This window comes from Cherax quadricarinatus, chromosome 5 (assembly GCF_038502225.1).
Source record: "Cherax quadricarinatus isolate ZL_2023a chromosome 5, ASM3850222v1, whole genome shotgun sequence".
Classification (NCBI taxonomy): domain Eukaryota; kingdom Metazoa; phylum Arthropoda; class Malacostraca; order Decapoda; family Parastacidae; genus Cherax; species Cherax quadricarinatus.
In genome coordinates this window covers 15,420,304-15,446,277 of record NC_091296.1, presented here as the reverse complement: position 1 = coordinate 15,446,277, position 25,974 = coordinate 15,420,304, and the positions used below count along the sequence as shown (strand labels likewise).

At 43.7% G+C, this 25,974-nt stretch overlaps 1 protein-coding gene across 1 annotated transcript in view; it reads right to left on the bottom strand.

The window, feature by feature from the left end:
• The window catches only part of Pask (PAS kinase), a 352,511-nt gene that overhangs the window by 198,959 nt on the left and 127,578 nt on the right, over positions 1 to 25,974 (bottom strand). The gene's annotated exons all lie outside the window — the stretch shown is intronic.

The window sequence follows — 25,974 nt, the reverse complement described above, 5'->3', positions numbered from 1 at the left end:
AATCTATAGCTGACCTGTACTTATCTAGCAGCTCTTCTCTCCTACCCTTCCCAATATCATTTCCACCAGCACTGAGACAGATAATGGGCTTGCTCCCATGACCTGACATGAGGGACTGATTACCTCATCTTTTGCATATTGTTCTACTGTCTTCACATTATGTCATTCAATTTATATTGCTAAAACCACTGGATGACGAACATCTACAATAAAGATACCCAGGTGTTACACATGTGTCTTAAATCTTTATAGAATACGCTTCATTCTCCAGAACCTTTGTCAATGGAAGAATAGATAGATTGGTGAAGCTCCTGGTGAGCGACTTTTCTGATTTCAAGTTTCATAGCGTTGCATGTACGTGTCCTGGTTCGTTGAAAAGGCAGATACCGACAGGAATGGTAGAATGACAACAAAACTTACCGCAAAGCAGACGTTCACTTATAAGGTCAACGTTTCGCTCACAGGGGAGCTTTTTTTCAAGTCATGACTTGCAAATACAGCCTAACTCTGCTAGACTTGTTGGCTAATGAGGCTTAGAGTCTGTCAACTACGGGAAGGTCATTAAAGCTGCGAATAACTTTCTCGTGGTTGGCGGGTGGGGGATCCAGCCTCCACCATTCCTTGTGTGGCGTGACCCACGTGGGTTTTTGCGCATTATAATTAAAAAAAATTAATAAAGAACAAAAAGGCACAATACCGTGACTGGAACAATACACAACCCTCACACAGGACTAGGACCACCGACTAGTCACACTAAGACATGAAGATAAGGAAACCATCTGTCCTCCTCTAATGTGTATTCTGGCTCCCTCATCTTTGTGTTAGTGTGACTAGTTAATGGTACGAGTTGAACCGAAACGTCGTCATAAGCTGTTTCACCTATACAGCATTTAATGTTGCAATATTTTATAACGATAACAGGATTAGTGTTATTATAAACACGGGAGAGCGCTAAACCCGTAGGCAAAATACATCGCCGGGGAAATGGGAGGCAATTAAACTTGATTAAAGAACTGGGTAGCTCTAATTCCGTAAAACGAAAGCCCTCCACTAGCACATAGCCCCCCCCCAAGGGAATGAAAAAAGAAGCGAGCTTGCTAGTTACCATTTCGTCCTAGGCACATGTCGATTAGACACTAGGCCTGTTGTATATGCCTGCGTACGTATGTGTGTGTGTGTGTGTGTGTGTGTGTGTGTGGGTGTGTGTGTATGGGTGTGTGTGTATGGGTGTGTGTGTGTATGGGTGTGTGGGTGTGTGTATGGGTGTGTGTGTGTGTGTGTGAGGGTGTGTGTGTGTGGGTGTGGGTGTGTATGGTGTGTGTGTGTGGTGTGTGTGTGGGTGTGTGTGGGTGTGTGTGGGTGTGTGTGGGTGTGTGTGTGTGTGTGTGTGTGTGTGTGTGTGTGTGTGTGTGTGTGTGTGTGGGTGTGTGTGTGTGTGTGTGTGTGTGTGTGTGGGTGTGTGTGTGGGTGTGTGTGTGTGTGTGTGTGTGTGTGTGTGTGTGTGTGTGTGTGTGTGTGTGTGTGTGTGTGTGTGTGTGTATGGGTGTGTTTGTGTATGGGTGTGTATGTGTGTATGTGTGTATGTGTGTGTGTGTGTGTGTGTGTGTGTGTGTGTGTGTGTGTGTGTGTGTGTGTGTGTGTGTGTGTGTGTGTGTGTGTGTGTGTGTGTGGGGACGCGTGTGTGTGTGTGTGTGGCGCGTGTTTACTGTCATACAGCATTGAGTACCACTCATGGTGGTGTGTGAGGGGTGAGAGCAAGTCGTAATTTGAAGTTTGTAAGTGTTGCCTGACATCCTACAACGTTCATGTGATAGATCCTGCCCAGAGTGCAAAGTATCTAACAGCCTTCTATAACAGTCTTCCATTTCACTCATGACGTGGGAGGGCAGTATCTCCCTGGATGGTTGTCTACCAACACATGACATGCCTACCTGGAGGGTATTCCGGGGATCAACGCCCCCGCGGCCCGGTCCACGACCAGGCCGCGTGTGTGTGTGTGAAGGGGGGAAGAGGGAGAGGGAAAGAGAAAAGGGGAGGGATGGAGAGAGAGAGAGAGAGAGAGAGAGAGAGAGAGAGAGAGAGAGAGAGAGAGAGAGAGAGAGAGAGAGAGAGAGAGAGAGAGAGAGAGAGAGAGAGAAGGGATAGGCACGAAGGGGTGAGGCTGATATCCCCCCCCCCAGAATCGTCTTCAGGTATTATCACATGAGTGGGCAGTCAGCCAGCAGCAGCATCACAGGGGGACAGAATATACTGGCCTAATCGGCCAGAGGGGAAAGGGGGGAAGGGGTGGCTGCCAAACCTCGAGACCTTCACTATAAATAACCAGGTTAAGTCTGAGTCTTGCCAACCAGTCAAATGTCTCCCTGCAGCTCATTCTTCCACTACGAGTGATAAACGTTCAGATCTGAACGTTCCTGCTTTTCTCGGACACCTTGTTAAAATCAAATAAAAATGCAATATGAAAAATTAAAAGTATTAACAATCTGACGTTGAATTCGTCACAAAATGACTTAGTATAATGAGCAAAAGATGCTCGTTGGTTATACCGTATTCAACAAAGTAACAATGTTTAAAGAACCACAACAGCAATTTTATAATATATATATATATATATATATATATATATATATATATATATATATATATATATATATATATATATATAATATAGGGAAGTACCACCTCTATAGCTGGAATGGAGACCCTCATCCTCAGAGAAGACAATAAACGTACCTCAGGGAAAACTCAAGGTTATCCCCGGATCTGTTTCAATATTTTCTTCTACCACCCCCTATATATTTTATATTGTATGTGAACATTTATTAATAAATGAAATACATTTACAGAAAAAACAAACATGAATACAATGGCACAATGTATCAAAGATCATGAATTTCCTCCAGCTCCTCCGAGGCTGGATGCGAGCCAAGTATGCAGCAAGCATTTCCTCTCTGGATGGCTACGCTGAGGCGCTGGAACATGAAAGCGGCTGCCCTTGGGTCCCTGGTGGTGTCGATGAGTCTGGAACCCAATTCTTTAAGGAAACGTGTGGCACTTTTTCCCCATGATCCCAAGGTCTCTGATCCCACTGGGACAAATTGATACCATTGGCTTATGTCCCTGTACGTGCTGATCTTGTACTCCTCCCTGTGGTCAGCAACTCCTCCCTGTCGCCCCACACTGTGATGGATATAGGTGTCAGCCAGTGTGGACACACAGGTATAGTCCCATGCTAAGAGCTTGCCATTCTTCCAAGGGTAGATGGTGATCCCGTCGGGGCGGTTTGCTGAGTTGTGGGTATTGTTGGCTGCTAGTGATCGGGCTCCCTCTCGGCTGGGCATCCAGCTGTAGCAAGGGTTCTCTTAATGATGTCGTTGACCTCATTGTGTCTTGCATGCCAGCCCTTGGTTTTGGAACAGTTAAGACCATGTAGATCGTACTGGTCTGCTTGCACTTCGCCGCAAATACACGTATATTCTGTGTGAATTGGGGCAGCAAGGCATAGAGCCACTGCAATACGGAGGGGTCTTAGGGTCGAGTCACGTTCCCATTGCCGATATGGGAACTGTTTGGAGGAAGTCCCCGGAGTGATGTGCGCTCATAGCCTGGAGACGGGCAATCTCCCTATCTGATGTTGCAGCCCTGAGCATGTTGGCAAGCATCTTTTCAGCGATCGGGCCATCCCAGTTTGATTGTGAGCAGTGCTGCACTAGGGTTTGGTGCTGGAGCAGCAAGAGTCTCCCATTCAGTGATGGCACTGGCATAGCTAGGGTCTTCTATTCCTGCTGAGTCGCTGAGGGTATCAGGAAGAATTTGTCTTATCAACTCGTTTGATGCTATGGAAGAGGATAGGAAAGCTGGTAGAGCAATCTGGGAGGATCTGCATACTCCTAGCCCTCCAAGCCTGACCGGAAGTGAGGCTTGCAACCACTGTCCATTTTCAAGGGAAAGATTCAATACACTCTCTAGCATGGTCTTAAGGAGAGAGTCATATTCCTCGAGTTTTGGACTGCTGAAGGCTGGGGAGCATCTCAGAGTAGGTAAGTTTTGGGATTGACAGGCACCTGGTGAGTAGGTAGAAGGCATCGTGTGTGTCAATGTCTTTCATCCTCCATGTCGGGAGGTCTGAGACTTTTTTCTCTAGGATCAGATCGATGGCATTAGACCCAAGAGGAGCACCAAGGAGAGTGCTATTGGCTGGATCAATGGCTCGTGATCCTAGTAAAACGGCGCTAATATTCTGGATCATCTGTTGATTGGTAGAAACTATTTCACATTTGGTGGGGTATAAAGAAAGGCCCAGGCTTTCTCCCATGTCTTTAATTTTACTGATGTCCTCTAGGAGAGATTCTGTTGTGCCCGCTAGGGTACCATCGTCCAGGAACCAGATATTGAGCTCGCTGGAGAGTGCTTCTGTGACTTCCTTGATGACCAAACAAAATAGAAAGGGGGCGAGAGGGTCTCCCTGTTGCACGCCCTCACATGAGTCTATTTCATGGTCCCCAAACAATAGTTTCGAAGTCACACTATAACACGATTCTATGAAAGGATAAAGGGAAGGGAAGTTTCTATAAACTGTTTGGAGAGCAGCATCCCTTATGACTGAGTTGAAAGTGTTGGCAAAGTCCAATTTGACCAAGGCTTTTTCATTGGACATGTTTCTGATATATACTCGTGCTGTGTGGGCAGCTGCTCCACAGCCCTGTTGAATGCCGAAACCGAGCTGAGTTGGTTTCAGCAGCCTCTTGACTCACCTTTCTTACTGCAGCCTTGGCGACTAGGCGCCGAAGGGTGTTACCCACCGCAATGGCCCTGATTCCGCCATCCTTTTTCCAGAGGGCACACAATGAGGCACCAAAGAAAAGGGGTCTGATGGCCTCTGGGACACTGCCAGCCAGGCATAGGTTGGAAAATTTGGTGAGTTCAGACAGCAGCCTCTCTGAAACCTCACCAAGTGCTGGATTGAGTATTTGTTTTAAGTGTTGAGACCTTAAACCGGTGAAACCTCCTGCTGAGCCCTGCGGAAATGACATAGCAGCTTTATACACATCAGCATCCTGTAAGGTTAGATGTTCTTCGCCTGCTGCAATGTCAGGGAGGTCAATCAATGTTGGTACTGGGAGCCCTGGGTGGATGTTTGTCTTTCAGAGCTTGCGCCGTGCTTGCGTCCTTGGGAGCGATGGTATCCTCACTGGTTATAAGCCTCAGAGCTCCAATAGTGTTACCCTCTTCTATTTTTTTTTTGCTAATTTGGGCTCTGATTTTTGAGGCGTCGGGTGTCCTGTTGTTGGCATTTGCCCGGCGGGTGTTTGTCGCCCTAGGGGAGAGACGGACGAGGTTGTCATCCCTTGGGAACGCATTTATTGCCCTAATAACATGTGTTGCTAGTGACTTGTCCCTCCTTGGTGGGACAGCCAAACAGGCATTGCCAAAAAGCAGCAAGTTGTGCCAGGATCTGTTGTTTGAAGGAGCATCGTTGACTTTCTTCAGAAGGTCAGTGAATTTGCTAGCAGCTTGAGGGCGAGCTGCTTTGGGGATGTGTGTCAGTCCTGGTGGATGTTAATTTGATTGCAGATTTGAGGTCCTCTGTAGAGGTGAAGTCACGGTAGCTGTCATCCCTGTCTGCTGGCAGGGGGGTGCTGTTGGTTGTTCTCATTTGGAGCTCTCCTGGAGCTTAGACATCCATTGTGTGCACGGATGTTGCCAGTTGTGGGATTGAGTGCACATTCCCTGTGGCACACCCGGCAGATGCCTCGTGGACGACAGCTTTGGCTCTGTCGTGAAGATTCCTGGGAACCCGGGACTACTTGTGACATTGTTGATATCGTGGGGGTGGGAGGGCGCCAGCTGTGGGGTGACAGGTGAAGGACAGCATGGATGCATGGGGGATGAGGGTGGGGGAGTAGCGAGCGGCGGAACTTGTAATTGAACGACTGTCACTAAATATAACGATACTCGAACCGTGGTCATCATACAAGCCAGGTTCGACGATGTTACCACTCAGCCACGGAGCTTACAACATTATTGTTATTTATATAACGAGTTTACCCTCCAAACGGGTTTAAAACTTCACATAAATAATAATACTGGACTGGAGTAAATTAATACATAGTTAAGAGTTACTTAATAGCGCCAACACCTTAAAAGATTTCAGAATATTTTCCCACAAGAGCAATAAAAATTGAATTTTGAACATTTCTTATTTTCCCTCGGCCTAACTCGTTGCCAGACGAATAATATTTTTTCTAATCTGCTTACTGATTAAATATACGTTGTAAAAGATTTATGTAAGGTATATCTGCGATATACTTATCCTAGAATACCGCTGGTTGTCGAGGGATCAGTTCAAGGCAGGAAAGGTATCACATAGCTGGTAATGGTGCAATGAGGCTGTTTACTGCCCGCATAACGCCAATAAAGAATTGAAACTACTGGGAACGCCTCAAAGTATTTGGAATTTACTCTTCGGAATGACTGAATATACCGTATTCATTAAAAACAAAAGCATAAAAAATCCTATAATATGAACACTATTTTCCTACGTAATGATCACGGTAAGGAAAAACAGAGCTACATTCGATATGTATTTTCTATAGGTTGCCTCTTCTCGAACACCCTGTATCCAACTCTACACAGGATCATTCTTGCTGCGTCACTCAACTAACTTCTACGCAGGGTCATTCTTGCTGCGTCACTCAACTAACTTCTACGCAGGGTCATTCTTACTGCGTCACTCAACTAACTTCTACGCAGGGTCATTCTTGCTGCGTCACTCAACCATTAAACTAAACATTAATGTCTGATGGATTCATGAGTGTACCAAATTCCACTCATATTTAATTATTCCTAAAAGTAGCTTACAACACTTTTGTGCTACTTAACTATCATCTGAACGTTCCTGAGTGTATGTGCGTGCGTATGGGTGCGTGCTATCGCGTCCACACGCAGGGGTTCGTGATATCGTGTCTACACGCATGCTTTCAAGACGAGTCTGCCGAACTACCGTAAAATAGATATACGAGAACGTTTCTCTTGCGCATTTTAATAATCCTAAATGGTTATAACTATGACCATAATTTTTAAAGGGGTGGACCTGTAAGCCAACGGAAGGTCTTGGTCAGATGACCATAAGCTCCAATGACAGGCGTCAGAAAACACTTAATTAACCTAACCTCGTGCGCATCATGTATTACCGTAATTATGGATTTGTTTAAAACTGCACGAAGGATAATGTAGCAACCTAACTTACTTAAAATTAATGTAAGACAATCTAGCTTAATCAAACCCAACACATTTTAGGCCATTAAGTGCCAAGAATAATTTGTGGAACAGAAAGTATCTTAGTACTAGCTCCCTTAAGGTTTACTATACTAATAGCAGGAGTGTAAGAAATAAGATAGATGAGCTAAGATTAATTGCACGTGCAGGAAACATAGATATTATTGCTATAACAGAGACCTGGCTCAATCTGAAAGATAGAGAGATGCCCTCTGAATGTCACATACAAGGCTATAAATTATTCCACACTGACAGGGTCAACAGGAAGGGTGGTGGAGTAGCGATGTATGTCAGCGACAATTTAAATTGTTGTGTTAGACAAGATATAAAATTAGAAGCGTCGGCCACTGAATCTGTTTGGTTACAGCTTCTCGAGGGCCGAGAAAAACTAATTTTGGGTGTGATTTACAGGGCCCCAAATCTTGATAGGGAGTGCAGTAAACTTCTATGGGACGAAATTCGTAAGGCATCTACATACGAAAATGTTGTGCTAATGGGAGATTTCAACTATAGACAGATTGACTGGAACAATTTGACAGGAAATTTAGAGTCAGGTGACTTTCTTGATACGATCCAGGATTGTTTTTTAAAACAGTTTGTGACAGAGCCAAATAACCTCCTTGACTTGGTTCTTGCCAGTAGGGAAACACTAATTAATAATACTGAGGTTAATGATGAGCTTGGGGAAAGTGATCACAAATCACTCAGTTTTAATATATCATGGAATTCCCCTAATAATGGCAATCAAGTCTCCGTCCCTGACTTTCGCTTGGCTGATTTCATAGGACTGAAAAATTACTTAGGTGGGCTGAACTGGAATGACCTGACTAAGGGTCAGGTAGGTGGTGATAGTTGCCGATATGACGCTTTCCAGGGCATAGTTCTAGCTGCTCAGTCAAATTATGTTCCAAATAGGGAAATCAGATCAAACAAAAATGATCCTAAATGGATGAACAATAGATTAAAATATCTGATTGGTCAAAAGAGAGGCATATATAGGCAAATCAAAAGAGGAGAGGGGCAATTAAGAAATCAATATATTCAGTAAATGAGAGAAATAAAAAAGGGAATTAGAAAAGCAAAAAGAGTTTATGAGGTTAAAGTTGCAAGAGAATCGAAGACTAACCCAAAAGGATTCTTTCAGGTATACAGAAGTAAGATCAGGGACAAGATAGGCCCACTCAAAAGTTCCTCGGGTCAGCTCACTGACAGTGATAAGGAAATGTGTAGAATTTTTAACACATACTTCCTCTCAGTTTTTACACAGGAGGATACCAGCGATATTCCAGAAATGATAAATTATGTAGAACAGGACGATAATAAACTGTCCACGATTAGGGTCACAAGTGACATGGTCCTTAGGCAAATAGATAAATTAAAACCTAACAAGTCCCCAGGCCCTGATGAACTGTATGCAAGGGTTCTAAAGGAATGTAAAGAGGAGCTTAGCAAACCTTTGGCTAATCTTTTCAACATATTACTACAAACTGGCATGGTGCCAGGTAAGTGGAAAATAGCAAATGTGATACCTATTTTCAAAGCAGGTGACAGGTCCTTAGCTTCGAACTATAGACCAATAAGCCTAACCTCCATAGTGGGAAAATTTATGGAGTCAATAATTGCCGAGGCAGTTTGTAGCCACCTTGAAAAGCATAAATTAATCAACGAATCTCAGCATGGTTTTACAAAGGGGCGTTCCTGCCTTACGAATTTATTAACTTTTTTTCACTAAGGTATTTGAGGAGGTAGATCATGGTAATGAATATGATATTGAGTATATGGACTTCAGTAAGGCTTCTGACAGGGTCCCACATCAGAGACTATTGAGGAAAATTAAGGCACATGGAATAGGAGGAGAAATTTTTTCCTGGATAGAGGCATGGTTGACAAATAGGCAGCAGAGAGTTTGCATAAATGGGGAGAAATCAGAGTGGGGAAACGTCACGAGCGGTGTTCCACAGGGGTCAGTGTTGGGCCCCCTGCTGTTCACAATCTACATAAACGACATAGATGAGGGCATAAAGAGCGACATCAGCAAGTTTGCCGATGACACCAAAATAGGCCGTCGAATTCATTCTGACGAGGACATTAGAGCACACCAGGAAGATTTGAATAGACTGATGCAGTGGTCGGAGAAGTGGCAGATGCAGTTTAATATAGACAAATGCAAAGTTCTAAATGTTGGACAGGACAATAACCATGCCACATATAAACTAAATAATGTAGATCTTAATATTACGGATTGCGAAAAAGATTTAGGAGTTCTGGTTAGCAGTAATCTGAAACCAAGACAACAGTGCATAAGTGTTTGCAATAAAGCTAATAGAATCCTTGGCTTCATATCAAGAAGCATAAATAATAGGAGTCCTCAGGTTGTTCTTCAACTTTATACATCCTTGGTTAGGCCTCATTTAGATTATGCTGCACAGTTTTGGTCACCGTATTACAGAATGGATATAAATGCTCTGGAAAATGTACAAAGGAGGATGACAAAGTTGATCCCATGTATCAGAAACCTTCCCTATGAGGATAGACTAAGGGCCCTGAATCTGCACTCTCTAGAAAGACGTAGAATTAGGGGGGATATGATTGAGGTGTATAAATGGAAGACAGGAATAAATAAAGGGGATGTAAATAGTGTGCTGAAAATATCTAGCCTAGACAGGACTCGCAGCAATGGTTTTAAGTTGGAAAAATTCAGATTCAGGAAGGATATAGGAAAGTACTGGTTTGGTAATAGAGTTGTGGATGAGTGGAACAAACTCCCAAGTACAGTGATAGAGGCCAGAACGTTGTGTAGCTTTAAAACTAGGTTGGATAAATACATGAGTGGATGTGGGTGGGTGTGAGTTGGACCTGATAGCTTGTGCTACCAGGTCGGTTGCCGTGACCTGACCTGACTGGGTTGGGTGCATTGGCTTAAGCCGGTAGGAGACTTGGACCTGCCTCGCATGGGCCAGTAGGCCTGCTGCAGTGTTCCTTCGTTCTTATGTTCTTACAATAAGTGCCAGCAATGCCAAGAATAACTGTGGGAGCAAAGCAGCAAGAATAAGAGAGTAAACAGTAAAGAACAAGAATAAGAGATAGAAGATCTGAGGGTGAGCGAGCAGAGTGGAAGGCCCCGGGAGAGCTGTTATTACGTTGATACAGCCCAGGATAATGTGTTTGCTGATGTTATGTTTTTGTTAAAGTTGAAGACCACACACCTCCACGACTCACCACTACTCTGTATCCTTGCTACCAGAGTGTGAGTGTGAGTGTGTGTACTCACCTAATTCATCTAACTGTGGTTGCAGGGGTCGAGACTCAACTCCTGGCCCAGCCTCTTCACTGACTGCTACTGGGTCCTCCCTCTCCCGGCTCCATGAGCTTTATTATACCTCGTCTTAAAACTATGTATGGTTCCTGCCTCCACTACATCGTTTTCCAGACTATTCCACTTCCTAACAACTCTGTGGCTGAAGAAATACTTCCTAACATCCCTTTGACTCATCTGAGTCTTCAGCTTTCAATTGTGACCCCTTGTTTCTGTGTCCCATCTGTCTCTGTCCACCTTGTCTATTCCACACAGTATTTTGTATGTCGTTATCATGTCTCCCCCTGACCCTCCTGTCCCCCAGTGTCGTCAGGTGTGTGTGTGTGCACTAATCTATTTGTGGTTGCAGGGGTCGAATCACAGCTCCTGGCCCCGCTTCTTCGCAGTACCACTTGGTCCACTCTTTCAATGCTCCAAGAGCCTTATCGTACCGTTTCTTAAAGCTACGTATGGATCCTGCCTCCACTATCGCATTCTCCAGATTGTGTGTGAATGTTGCGTGTGAGTGTTACTTTTGTGCCTGAGAGCGCGTATACTTGCCTGAGTACGTATACTTGCCTGAGCGCGTATACTTGCCTGAGTACGTATACTTGCCTGAGCGCGTATACTTGTCTGTGGGCGTCTACTTGCCTGAGGCATTATACTACGAGCGAATGCAAGCAAAATTTGTGTGCATGTTTCAGCTTAGGGCAAAACGTATGTGGGAGGAGTCATCAAAATATGAGCAACCCTCCCAGGCCGGGGATAGATCCTGGGGAGGACCTTGAAACACAAGGTTTTATTACATTTCAGCCACTAGTCCACACTTAATTACTTCTTGGATTTCTGTGTTTCATGTTAACTGGAGTGTGGATTAGTTATTAAGAGTGGATAACTGGAGGTGTGATAGCAATCAATGTAGGTCATGAAGAGCCAGTCTGAAGTGTTTTAGTGGTGCCAAGACCTGGTTAATTACACCCATCAATATTTTAGTACCTGCGATATTACACAGGCTATATACACAGACAGGTTGGTAACTGTGTATATACTGTACAATGATATGTATATATGAGTGCATATACAATGAAGTGCATCTGTGTGTGTGTGTGTGTATATACCTGGAGTTTACCTGATGAGAGTTCCGGGGGTCAACGCCCCCGCGGCCCGGTCTGTGACCAGGCCTCCTGGTGGATCAGCGCCTGATCAACCAGGCTGTTACTGCTGGCTGCACGCAAACTAACGTACGAGCCACAGCCCGGCTGATCAGGAACTGACTTTAGGTGCTTGTCCAGTGCCAGCTTGAAGACTGCCAGGGGTCTGTTGGTAATCCCCCTTATGTGTGCTGGGAGGCAGTTGAACAGTCTCGGGCCCCTGACACTTATTGTATGGTCTCTTAACGTGCTAGTGACACCCCTGCTTTTCATTGGGGGGATGGTGCATCGTCTGCCAAGTCTTTTGCTTTCGTAGTGAGTGATTTTCGTGTGCAAGTTCGGTACTAGTCCCTCTAGGATTTTCCAGGTGTATATAATCATGTATCTCTCCCTCCTGCGTTCCAGGGAATACAGGTTTAGGAACCTCAAGCGCTCCCAGTAATTGAGGTGTTTTATCTCCGTTATGCGCGCCGTGAAAGTTCTCTGTACATTTTCTAGGTCGGCAATTTCACCTGCCTTGAAAGGTGCTGTTAGTGTGCAGCAATATTCCAGCCTAGATAGAACAAGTGACCTGAAGAGTGTCATCATGGGCTTGTCCTCCCTAGTTTTGAAGGTTCTCATTATCCATCCTGTCATTTTTCTAGCAGATGCGATACAATGTTATGGTCCTTGAAGGTGAGATCCTCCGACATAATCACTCCCAGGTCTTTGACGTTGGTGTTTCGCTCTATTTTGTGGCCAGAATTTGTTTTGTACTCTGATGAAGATTTAATTTCCTCATGTTTACCATATCTGAGTAATTGAAATTTCTCATCGTTGAACTTCATATTGTTTTCTGCAGCCCACTGAAAGATTTGGTTGATGTCCGCCTGGAGCCTTGCAGTGTCTGCAATGGAAGACACTGTCATGCAGATTCGGGTGTCATCTGCAAAGGAAGACTCGGTGCTGTGGCTGACATCCTTGTCTATGTCGGATATGAGGATGAGGAACAAGATGGGAGCGAGTACTGTGCCTTGTGGAACAGAGCTTTTCACCGTAGCTGCCTCGGACTTTACTCTGTTGACGACTACTCTCTGTGTTCTGTTAGTGAGGAAATTATAGATCCATCGACCGACTTTCCCTGTTATTCCTTTAGCACGCATTTTGTGCGCTATTACGCCATGGTCACACTTGTCGAAGGCTTTTGCAAAGTCTGTATATATTACATCTGCATTCTTTTTGTCTTCTAGTGCATTTAGGACCTTGTCGTAGTGATCCAATAGTTGAGACAGACAGGAGCGACCTGTTCTAAACCCATGTTGCCCTGGGTTGTGTAACTGATGGGTTTCTAGATGGGTGGTGATCTTGCTTCTCAGGACCCTTTCAAAGATTTTTATGATATGGGATGTTAGTGCTATTGGTCTGTAGTTCTTTGCTGTTGCTTTACTGCCCCCTTTGTGGAGTGGGGCTATGTCTGTTGTTTTTAGTAACTGAGGGACGACCCCCGTGTCCATGCTCCCTCTCCATAGGATGGAAAAGGCTCGTGATAGGGGCTTCTTGCAGTTCTTGATGAACACAGAGTTCCATGAGTCTGGCCCTGGGGCAGAGTGCATGGGCATGTCATTTATCGCCTGTTCGAAGTCATTTGGCGTGTGTATATATATATGGCGTGTATATATATATATATATATATATATATATATATATATATATATATATATATATATATATAACGAAGTGTGTATATGTATCTGTATATATATACAGTGAGGTCTTTTAGTTTATATACACGCGAATAAAGTATTCTTGATTATTAACGTACAGGTGATTATCATAACCAGTGAGAAGCGTTATACTGAAGGTTAAACAACACTTGACGAATGGCAGGTAATGAGGTTTGATTGCAGAAGGGAAAGGTAGATCCAATTACCTGGCTTAAGTGTCCTTTGCCAGCTTCAAAATACCTACCTTGAATGGAGTGTACATTTAAAATTCAGCCTTAATGACCCACCTGCAGTCTATAAGATTCAGAATAATTAAAATATTTTTCACTCGCAATGATCTTTCAGTTACTGGTTAATTAGAATCACCTATAATGAACACTAACATTAATAATAATAATATACACTCAATTCAAGTGATTCTGAAGACTCGGGACGTGTGATTGTTCGGGTAATGGAGTTTAAAGCTTATCGACTACACGAGGGTCATTAAGGCTACATTTAATTTGTTCATTATCAGTTGAGAATATCTGACTCCTAAATACAAAGATTAAAGTGAACTCTCGTTGTAGTGAATTAGACGCATGCTCAACACTTGGGTATCTTTATTGAGGAAACGTTTCGCCACACAATGGCTTCATTAGTCCTAAACAAACAAGAATGAAGATCAGAAGGACATTGAGGTAATTAATCCCTCAGCCTGGAGTCGATGTAATCAGTCCACCAATCTTGCAAAGAATACAGTATATGCGCAAAACGTGGCTTATATACTGCCTTTATTTTGCTTCATCATCTCTGAAGTATTAGTAAGAATCCTCCTCAAAACAATACATCCTGTCATCACATAGTTGCTGCTGCTGATACTACATAACAATATAAAAGAGGAGAAACACTCAAACAGGCCTTCTCAAATCCAACCGTCAACACCTTGATAAAGCTCCTGGAGAGCGAAACGTTGCCACAATAAAATGCCACATTAGCTGCACTTGTGTCCTTTTACCTTCTATTTTTTGGATAATTATAAGACCCATGAAGCTAGAAATAGCGTAACCGTTCGTTCGTGTGTGTGTGTCCAATTCATTCTAATGAGGACATTAAAGCACTCCAGAAAGACTTGAATAGACTGATGCAGTGGTCGGAGAAGTGGCAAATGCAGTTTAATATAGACAAATGCAAAGTTCTAAATGTTGGACAGGAAAATAATCATGCCACATAAAACTAAATAATGTAGATCTTAATATTACTGACTGCGAAAAGGATTTAGGAGTTCTGGTTAGCAGTAATCTGAAACCAAGACTGCATCTGTATTTGTTCTGCGATTTATTATAAGTCTGATTTGCCTGTCTTCCCTCTACGTTCACCTTCGCCGATAACTACATAACGACTGGTTGGTAAGACACATGTGCAACAGTTAGGCATCTTTGTTCCGAAATGTTTTGCCTACACAGTAGGATTCTTCAGCTGAGTACAGCAAGTTGGCAGGAGCATCACCTTTGAAGACGTAGTTTTGAGGTGGTCAGTTCCTCAGTCTGGAGAAGTTTTGTTCCATAGTCTGAAACACTTGTGAAGTTTAAGCGACAGTATGGAGACTTATGTACTGTCAGAAGGAGAGGTGTAATCTACTAGAAGAAAAAATGTATTCATTGAGAGGTCAGGTCCCTCTCAACGACTGACGTCCTGGGTTCGCCAGAGAAGCGAGCTTTGAAACTGGGGGTGTCAACACCTTAATCACAATACAACCAAGCTGTGAAAATGGTTAACGTCTATGTTGTGTAACGTATTGACACTAGACAAGACAGGATGTGAGCAAATGGATTACAAAATCGACACGTTGAAAAATAAGACAATTTTGCAACATTTGGGTATCTTTATTCTGGAAACATTTCGACACAGTCGTTTCTTCAGTCCAAACTCATTCTCTTATTCCATCTTTTTCTGCACTGGAATGAAGAAACCACTGTGGCGAAACGTTTCCAGAATAAATATACCCAAATGTTGCATAAGTGTCTTATCTAGACAAGACAGCAACTACACTGGGACATACATCAACATGAGAACCTTACTAGACAAGTCAGTAACAATACCGGGACCTACATCAATATGATCTTACTAGGTACTACAGCAACAACGCTGGACCTACGATGACAATGGACCGTACTAGACAAGACAAGAACACTGGGACCTACATCAAAAATGGACCTTATTAGACAAGACAGCAATAACACTGGAACTTACATCAACACTGGACCTTACCGAACAAGACAGTAACAACATTGGGACCTACATCAGCAATGGACCTTATTAGACAGGACAGAAACAACACTGGAATTTACATCAACACTGGACCTTACTACACAAGACAGCAACAACACTGGGACCTACATAAAAAATGGACCTTACTAGACAAGACAGCAACAACACTGGAACCTACATCAACACTGGACCTTACTAGACAAGACAGCAACAACACTGGGACCTACATCAACGTTGGACCTTACTAGACAAGACAGCAACAACGCTGGGACCTACATCAACGTTGGACCTTACTAGACAAGACAGCAACAACACTGGGACCTACATCAACGTTGGATCTTACTAGACAAAACAGCAACAACGCTAGGACCTACATCAACGCTGGACCTTACTAGACAAGACAGCAACAACACTGGAACCTCCATCAACGCTGGACCTTACTAGACAAGACAGCAACAACACTGGAACGTACATCAACACTGGACCTTACTAGACAAGACAGCAACAACACTGGGACCTACATCAACGCTGGACCTTACTAGACAAGACAGCAACAACACTGGAACCTCCATCAATGCTGGACTTTACTAGACAAGACAGCAACAACACTGGAACGTACATCAACACTGGACCTTACTAGACAAGACAGCAACAACACTAGGCCTTAGACAGCCAACAACAAACACAACTTAGTAATCTTGCGTTATCATCTCTCATACATTTTCCTTTTTTCATACTGCTATTACAATGTATTACTGTAGCAACAAGAACTGAGATGGGCTGTGCGTGAGAGCAAACACGAACATTTGCAAGTCTCACACTATCGGCGCCTCAGTTTTGGCCTCAGCATAAAACCTCCAATAAGAAACCATTATTTGGGCCGAGCTTGGTCAGCGGTCAAGGTGACGCTGTCTGCGATCCTGGAGATCACGTTGTTTGACCCCCAGACAATGTCACAGTATGTGACCCCCCTGACAAGGTCACGCTGCGATCTCCAGGTATGGTCACGCTGAGACTTCCAAACAGTCACGCTGCGATCATCTCCAGACAAGGTCATGCTGTGACCCCAGACAAGCAACAGCCTGGCACCAGACGAGCCTGACCTAAGGCCGGGTTCTGGGAGAAGAAAAACTCTCGGAACTCATCAAAGGTAAGGTCACGATGTGTAACTGATCCTACACATTACTTTGCACCTGTTCACCATTTCCTGATCTATTATATCATGTAATCCCACTGTGACGTGTTGCACCTGGTCTTATCAGGCTCTGGCGTGGCAGTGCCAAAGTCCTGCCCAGGTTAAGATAAACACTATCATAATCTTTACTGCCAGCCACTGCTTCAAGTATAGACAGACAATGTGCAAAGTGTGAACACTATCTGGTGAACTTGCGATGTGAATCTGATTACATTTTTGTTTGGGGGGGGGGGAGATTACGAACTGAATTTGTGTCTAGTGTTCATAGTTTCTCCAGTTATTGTTTTTTTTTTTTTTTGTTTACGGAAAACTGAAATCGTCTGGTTATACAGCACTTCACACATACACACACACACACACACATACTTGTCAGGAAGACAGCAGCGAGTAATGGTACGAGGCGAGGTGTCAGAGTGGGCACCTGTGACCAGTGGGGTCCCACAGGGGTCAGTCCTAGGACCAGTGCTGCTTCTGGTATTTGTGAACGACATGACGGAAGGAATAAACTCCGAGGTGTCACTGTTTGCAGATGACGTGAAGTTGATGAGAAGAGTTCATTCGATCGAAGACCAGGCAGAAATACAAAGGGATCTGGACAGGCTGCAGACCTGGTCCAGCAACTGGCTCCTGGAGTTCAATCCCACCAAGTGCAAAGTCATGAGGATTGGGGAAGGGCAAAGAAGACCGCAGATGGAGTACAGTCTAGGGGGTCAGAGACTACAAACATCACTCAAGGAAAAAGATCTTGGGGTGAGTATAACACCAGGCACATCTCCTGAAGCGCACATCAACCAAATAACTGCTGCAGCATATGGGCGCCTGGCAAACCTCAGAACAGCATTCCGACATCTTAATAAGGAATCGTTCAGGACCCTGTACACCGTGTACGTTAGGCCCATATTGGAGTATGCGGCACCAGTTTGGAACCTACACCTAGCCAAGCATGTAAAGAAACTAGAGAAAGTGCAAAGGTTTGCAACAAGACTAGTCCCAGAGCTAAGAGGTATGTCCTATGAGGAGAGGTTAAGGGAAATCAACCTGACGACACTGGAGGACAGGAGATAGGGGGGACATGATAACGACTTACAAAATACTGAAAGGAATTGACAAGGTGGACAAAGACAGGATGTTCCAGAGACTGGACACAGTAACAAGGGGACACAGTTGGAAGTTGAAGACACAGATGAATCAAAGGGATGTTAGGAAGTATTTCTTCAGCCACAGAGTAGTCAGGAAGTGGAATAGTTTGGGAAGCGATGTAGTGGAGTCAGGATCCATACATAGCTTTAAGCAGAGGTACGATAAAGCTCATGGTTCAGGGAGAGTGACCTAGTAGCGACCAGTGAAGAGGCGGGGCCAGGAGCTTGGACTCGACCCCTGCAACCTCAACTAGGTCAACTAGGTGGGTACACACACAAAGGTTTGCAACAAGACCAGTCCCAGAGCTAAGGAGATTGTCCTACGAAGAAAGGTTGAGGGAAATCGGCCTAACGACACTGGAGGACAGGAGGGTCAGGGGGGACATGATAACGACATATAAAATACCGCGCGGAATAGACAAGGTGGACAAAGACGGGATGTTCCAGAGATGGGACACAGAAACAAGAGGTCACAATTGGAAGCTGAAGACTCAGATGAATCAAAGGGATGTTAGGAAGTATTTCTTCAGCCATAGAGTAGTCAGGCCGTGGAATAGCCTAGAAAGTGACGCAGTGGAGGCAGGAACCATACATAGTTTTAAGGCGAGGTATGATAAAGCTCATGGAGCAGGGAGAGAGAGGACCTAGTAGCAATCAGTGAAGAGGCGGGACCAGGAGTTATGACTCGACCCCTGCAGCCACAAATAGGTGAGTACACATACGCAGGAGCTATGAATCGACCCTTGCAACCACAAATGAGTATATACACACACACTAGCATTAAATTTATATCAACTATTGACGTGTTATCTTCTGTCATATGCTGCTCAGTTCTGATCACCGTATTACAGAATGGATATAAATGCTCTGGAAAACGTAGAGAGGAGGATGACAAAGATGATCCCATGTATCAGAAATCTTCCCTGTGAGGATAGACTGAGGATCCTGAATCTGCACTCTCTCGAAAGGCGTAGAATTAGGGGGGATATGATCGAGGTGTATAAATGGAAAACAGGAATAAATAAAGGGGATGTAAATAGCATGCTGAAAATTTCCAGCCAAGACAGGACTCGCAGCAATGGTTTCAAGTTGGAAAAATTCAGATTCAGGAAGGATATAGGAAAGCACTGGTTTGGTAATAGAGTTGTGGATGAGTGGAACAAACTCCCGAGTACAGTTATTCAGGCTAAAACGTTGTGTAGTTTTAAAAATAGGTTAGATAAATACATGAGTGGGTGTGAGTTGGACCTGACTAGCTTGTGCTGCTGGGTCTGGTGCCGTGCTCCTTCCTTGAGTGGCGGTGACCAGACTGGGTGGGTCATTGGGCTAATCCGGGGGGGGGGGTCTTGGGCTAATCCGGGGGGGGGGGGTCATTGGGCTAATCCGGGGGGTACACATGGACCTGCTCCGCATGGGTCAGTAGACCTGTTGCAGTGTTCCTTCTTTCTTATGTTCTTATATTCTTATATTACAGAGATTATGACAAAGGAAGCAAAATTATTCCATATAATTTTTTTCCCATATTCCGCAATCATCCGTCCCACTGCCACGAGTGTCGTCAAATTCAGACGAAAGAGGAAATATTCCCACCATTTATGCCGAAAAATATGCTGCGTTCTTAGGTAAGCACATGTTATCACTGCAGTGTTTACTGACGTAATAAACATTTTACCACAGTAATGCTTACTGACGTGTCGAGCAAACATCTCTCATCAACAAAACATTCCTCAAGGCCTATAAGCCTCATTTACTCTGGGTAATACTACCGACAGAATGTCAGGTAAGTGGACACTTGTGCAGCTAGTAAGATATTGCAGCCATTTTCACTTACCACAAGCTCTGTCTTCTGCTCTTTTCCACTAAATCTTGTGTGATGAATGGAAAGAAAATTACTGAGTTCTCCTTTGCTTTCTTAGCTACAATAATCTTAATTTATTTACTTGTCTCAGTTGTTTTGTTTCCAGTTCTAATTAATGTGGTACAATTTTTTGTCTCTGTTCCTTCCCCTTCCATCGCTAACAATTTTAATATAATGCTTTGTTTTATGTTAATGGTGAAGGTAGCAGCAGGGAGAAAGATGAGCTAAAATGTGGATGATCACAATCAAGCCAACTACCTGGAGGTTATTCCGGGGATCAACGCCCCCGCGGCCCGATCCATGACCAGGCCTCCCGATGGATCAGGGCCTGATCAACTAGGCTGTTACTGCTGGCCGCACGCAGTCCAACGTACGAGCCACAGCCCGGCTGATCCGGCACTGACTAAGTATCTGTCCAGCTCTCTCTTGAAGGCAGCCAGGGGTTTACAACCACTCCCCACCACCACCCCGCAAACTACCACAACTATTACCGCCACCACTATCACCATTACAGTCATCCCCTCAAACCGCCACCCACCACCATTACATTCACCACCAAGAGAAAAACTTATCAAGTCAGTTCGTGATGAGGAGGGCGGTGGTGCTGACACCAACAGCATGGTCGATCAGACCAGCAACTGGGAGGCCTGGTTTGGGACCAGGGTGCAGGGGGGGGGGGACAATCACCCCAGAAATCGACTTCGGGTAGACCAAACCACCACTACAACCACAACTAACAACAACGAATCACGAAACCTCCACTATAACTACCACCCCGGAACTACCACTACACTATATCACAAATACAACACCCCAAACTAGCATCTCACCACTTCTAACCCATCAACACTTTCATTAATAAAACCTCACGTGTCGCACTGCACCACCGGATCAACCAGGCTGTGATGGATGTAGGGCAGCACGCCACCAGCAGCAACAGCCTGGTTAACCAGGCAAGAACCAGTCGAGCCTGACCCACGGCCGGGTTCCGGGAGTAGAAAGATTCGGAACTCATCACAAAGATATCAAAGGTATACTATAACACCTGTACTAAGAATCACATTTATCACAATATCCAGCCAGCGTAGCCCCAACAGAGGAGCGGCTGGAGGCTGTTATCGTGCTTGGGAGAGCTCTTATCTACCAAATTTCCCAACACTTGAAAGTGAAGATCGAATACACTCTTGTCACAGCCTATCCTCACATTTTACTAAGCAAGTTATGTAACGCATACATTTCTTGATTTCGGTGAACCTCCTCAAAACCGTCTACTGGTAATCTACTGGTAGTATTAGTATAGAATCTTTGCTTAAAGGAGATGTGACTGAGATGACAATGAGCGAAATACTTAACTCCTCCGTGTTCAGTTAATCTAATTAACAATTCAAATTAATTTTTCACGAGACTCAAAACTCAGCCAACATCCTCAAAATTTCTAAAATAACCCTTACTGGAATATATTTTCAATCATGATACTCAGAACATGCCCATGCATTCACCCCAGGGCCAAGCTCGTAAAACTCAATATTCATAAAAAAAATTTACCTCCCTTAAATGTTACGGAGGCAATATAAACTCAATGTCATCAGTGTTTATAAAAATCAGGGATATAATCGCCACTCTGCAAAGACAGCAGTGAAGCAAGATTGTTAACACAAGTGCGCAACACCTGCACAACCCCGGGCAACACAGGTTTATAGCAGGTCGCTCCAGACTCTCTTACTTGTTGGATAATTACAACATGATCTATATTACACTGCAAGACACGCAAACTGCAGATGTTATAAACAGAATTTGGAAAAGCATTTAAGTGTGTTGGTGAAATAGCACAAAATTCATGCAAAATGAATAACTGAGAAAGTGAGCAGATGATATTCAACTTTCTAACAAATCATAGCTAAAGCCATGATTTGTTAGCAAGTTGAATGCCACCTCCCCACTTTCCCAGTTATTCAGTCTGCATGAATTTTGTGTTATGTCACCAACACACTTTAAGGCTTTTCCAAATTGTTTATAGCATCCGTATTTGTCTTGTCTTGCAGTGAAATATAATAATACCGGAAGCTGCTACAGTAATAAAAAAGCGCTAAACCTACAAGGGCCATACAGCGGCTGCTACAGTAAAAAAGCTTCATCTCTCAAGGTACATTTCTTGCCTCCCCCCCCCCTCTCTCTCTGTCGTATCTGACAGACATAAATCAAAGCACTGTATCATCCTATATATACAATATTAGCAACGATATGAGAATAGAATAAATAGAAGACAGCAAATTTCTAAGCCAGCATAAGCCCAGTTTATTTTAGTGGGTCACAGGAAGTAATATTGTGTTCAACGAGGACAAATTTCTATTATTCCGCTATGGAAAAGTTTAAGAAATAAAAACTGGAACATGATATACAAGCTCAAACAGCTCAGAGCGGAATAGGAATGTCAGAGACGTCAAATTAACGACGTAGGAAGAACTTCCGTTCAAGGAATAGATGAGTTTTATTATCATAACCGCAAGGAAGATGGTAGGATGGATAACAAGAAATTTCAAAACAAGAGATAAAGCCAATACTGATATTCACCAACACACTTGTGTTCACTTCAGTATTGCTGCGTACTAACACCTCCGATTAAGGCAGCTGAAATTATAGATATAGAGAATGTACAGATGTAACCCAAACGTCGATTGCAATCTACCAGTAGATCACAGAGTAGTTGCAAGTAGATCGAAAAGTAATCAGCAACCAGTGGCAGATGCCATACTTTTTTTTTTACCATGAGAAATTGCCAATGTGTGTGATATGCCATGTAGTAACACACACATACACACACACACACACACACACACAGACCCCCCCCCACACACACAGACCCCCCACACACACAGACCCCCCACACACACACACAATCCCCCCCCACACACAGACCCCCGCGCACACACACACACAAAGATCCTCACACACACACACAGACCCACACACACAAACACTACAAACCTCACTCAAGGAAAAAGATCTTGGGGTGAGTATAACACCAGGCACATCTCCTGAAGCGCACATCAACCAAATAACTGCTGCAGCATATGGGCGCCTGGCAAACCTCAGAACAGCATTCCGACATCTTAATAAGGAATCATTCAGGACCCTGTACACCGTGTACGTTAGGCCCATATTGGAGTATGCGGCACCAGTTTGGAACCCACACCTAGCCAAGCACGTAAAGAAACTAGAGAAAGTGCAAAGGTTTGCAACAAGACTAGTCCCAGAGCTAAGAGGTATGTCCTACGAGGAGATCTCAGTAGTAGTAACCAGTGTACCGTTGACTCAACGACCAACCGTCTCTGCCTGAGTCACTATCTGAATTCATATTGTGCTGACCTCAGCAGTATCAAAGGCCCCCTCACATAGGGTACTGTGGGCGGCCAGTGAGTGTTACGTGTGTGAGCAAGGAGATAGGCACGGCTGTCAGGGCTCTCTCCACATACCTGCAATTATACGTAATAACAGCCTACGTGAGTATTTCTTACCTAATCCACGAGTCGAACTCCCACATGATAAATGGTGGCAGCGGTGGGAGCGTGGATTTACGTTTTTAAGGGTAATTCAAGACGTTAGAAGGCTGTTTTGAGAGTAGCGGCAGGGTCAAAGGTGAATCTCCAGCCAGCCGCCTACTCCCCTCACAACCTCCAGCCAGCCGCTTATACCCTCACTCAAACCACCAGCCTGCAAGCCTGTTGCAGCCGTTTCAAGCTTCCTGGCTTAGTTCGTGTGCTAATTGCTTCAATCTCCGAGGGGTTGACCCGGATTTTGCAATTAAGCCAGTCAGTAAGCCAGACTGTGGAAGTGAACGCCAGTCAGCCTATCATCCAGCCTGTCTCCTGTCATCCAACTGCTCCTCCGTGCTTTGTGCATCGTTACACGTCTTCCAGTCAGCCATTCTCGTGGGGTAAGCCAGTCAGCCAACCCAGCTTCTAACCCAGCTGAGAGAGAGAAGTAAGCCACGCAGTAAGAAGTAAGCCAAGTTCCTCTGAAGTATTGTTTATATCGCTTTGTGCTCCCTGTTGGATGCTAAGAGTGGTTTTCACCATTCCTGTGGCATAGAGTGGGTTATCAAGCCACCTTCGTGGGTAGAGAGTGGAGTCCGCGCCAGTGAGCGCCAGCAGAGTCACACCCACCACCCCCCCTCTACTCACACCACCCCACCACCACCACTCTCTCCCACCATCAGACACCTCATCTACCTGTGGTTGTTTGCACCCTTGTACCGGGTCCTAGTACTGTTTTGGCTCACATAATTGGTCAAGAGATTGTAGCTGGCGCCAACGACAACCCAATTATGTGAGTTCCCCGAGAACGCGCATTTCTTCCGACAACAGTGAATGTAGGAGGCGTCAGTATCACCGCGCGGGACACCCTACACCCGCCCCCATCACCAGTAATCGCCCGTCTACTACTCCAGACTCCAGTGATAATTTTCTTGAGACATTTTCTTGCATTTAAAGACATTTGCGTGTGTGAGACATTTATAGTAAATTGCTTGTGTACTCTAAACCTTGTGTTTTCAGTTTTTCGTTAACTCATTATTTTTAGAATATTTTTCAGTGTTTTCACTTATCTTATATTATTTTATTCTGTGTTTTTCTTTATGCTACTCGTCTGTAGTAAGTATTATTGTGTAGTGTACCAGTCAGTCACTCTGTGTGAAGTGATTCATTTTTTTTTTATTGTATTCTTTCAGCGTTGTATTCTCCAGTAATTGTCATTGTATTTCATGCAGTGATATTCACCCCAGTATACTAAATTATCCATTTATTTCTATGTGTGTCTTTTTTCGTATGCCAGCAGTGTCTCATTCCTCTAATTTTTTCGCAGACTGTGTACCATTATTTTTGCCAGCAAATTTTTGTCGTATCAGTCACAGCAAGATTTTGTTGTATCAGTCACAGCAGGATTTTGTTGTAAGAATATATTATAATGAAGTGTGCTCCGTCACTGTAAGTGTTATATTACCTGTTTTGTTCCTGTGTTTTATTTTATTCATATTTTAATAATTCTTGAACAAATTCACTCTTGATGCAATTTCAATTACTTTTAACGTAAAGTGTTTTCCTTACTCTGTTTGAGTAAATTGTTTTGTCTAATTTACAATTAAGAGTTAAAGTGTTCAATCAGTTTATTTTTTTTTCTTCATAATTTTAATTCATTATTTTACCTGAGTTTTCCCAGTGACACTATTACTGCAGTGATTATTTTTACACTTTATTTGTTGCACTTGTTCTGCAGTGAATTATTTTCTTTTATTGATATTTTTATGATTTATATTTTAATTTTGTCTATGCATTCTTAGAAAATACTTAAATTTCCCAGTTAACAATTTAGTAATTTTATTTTATTCTTTTTACATTGATTTAAAATTTCATTAATTAATTTCTTTATTAGCAAGAGTAAAGACAGCTCATTTTGCATTTAATTCAGTCTCCAGTAATATTTTTACTTGTATATTTCAATGTAAATTTTTTTTTCTTGGTCAATAGTCCTTTAAATTGAGTTTTCCTTCCTCTTGCAGTGTATCTTAGACATTATTACTTCTGCAGAATTAGTTGTATATCTTTTATTTCAATTCTAGAATTTTATATCATTTTTATTGTTCATTATTTTTGCCTTATTTGTTCTCGTGCTACTTTGCCATTATGTCTCACATACCGTCAAGTGATACTTTAGTGAATGTCGACACTCAGACCTCTCAGGCTACTGCTGGTCCTGTCATCAGTCCTCACAGTTCCTTACCGACTGACAGACCGACCCAGACACCGAGATATTATAGTTATACTCGTGATTCCCTTGATGCGTTACCTTTATTCAATGGCCATGTACATAGTCTTGAAGCATGGTTTGCAGCCATTCGTTCTCGTGCTAGTGCTCTAGGTGAAGGTCCTCCTTCAGAGGAAAGTCTTATCAGACTTGCTAAAGAAGCTCTTTATCGATCTCCTGCTGCTGTTCACGTTGTTGATCTCCTTGATATGCGAGACTTCAGGAATCTTACTAAGTGGTCACAATATGAGGAACTGATTCGTTCTTTCCTTGTCCCAGTAAAAACAGCTGATCCATATGTCGTTC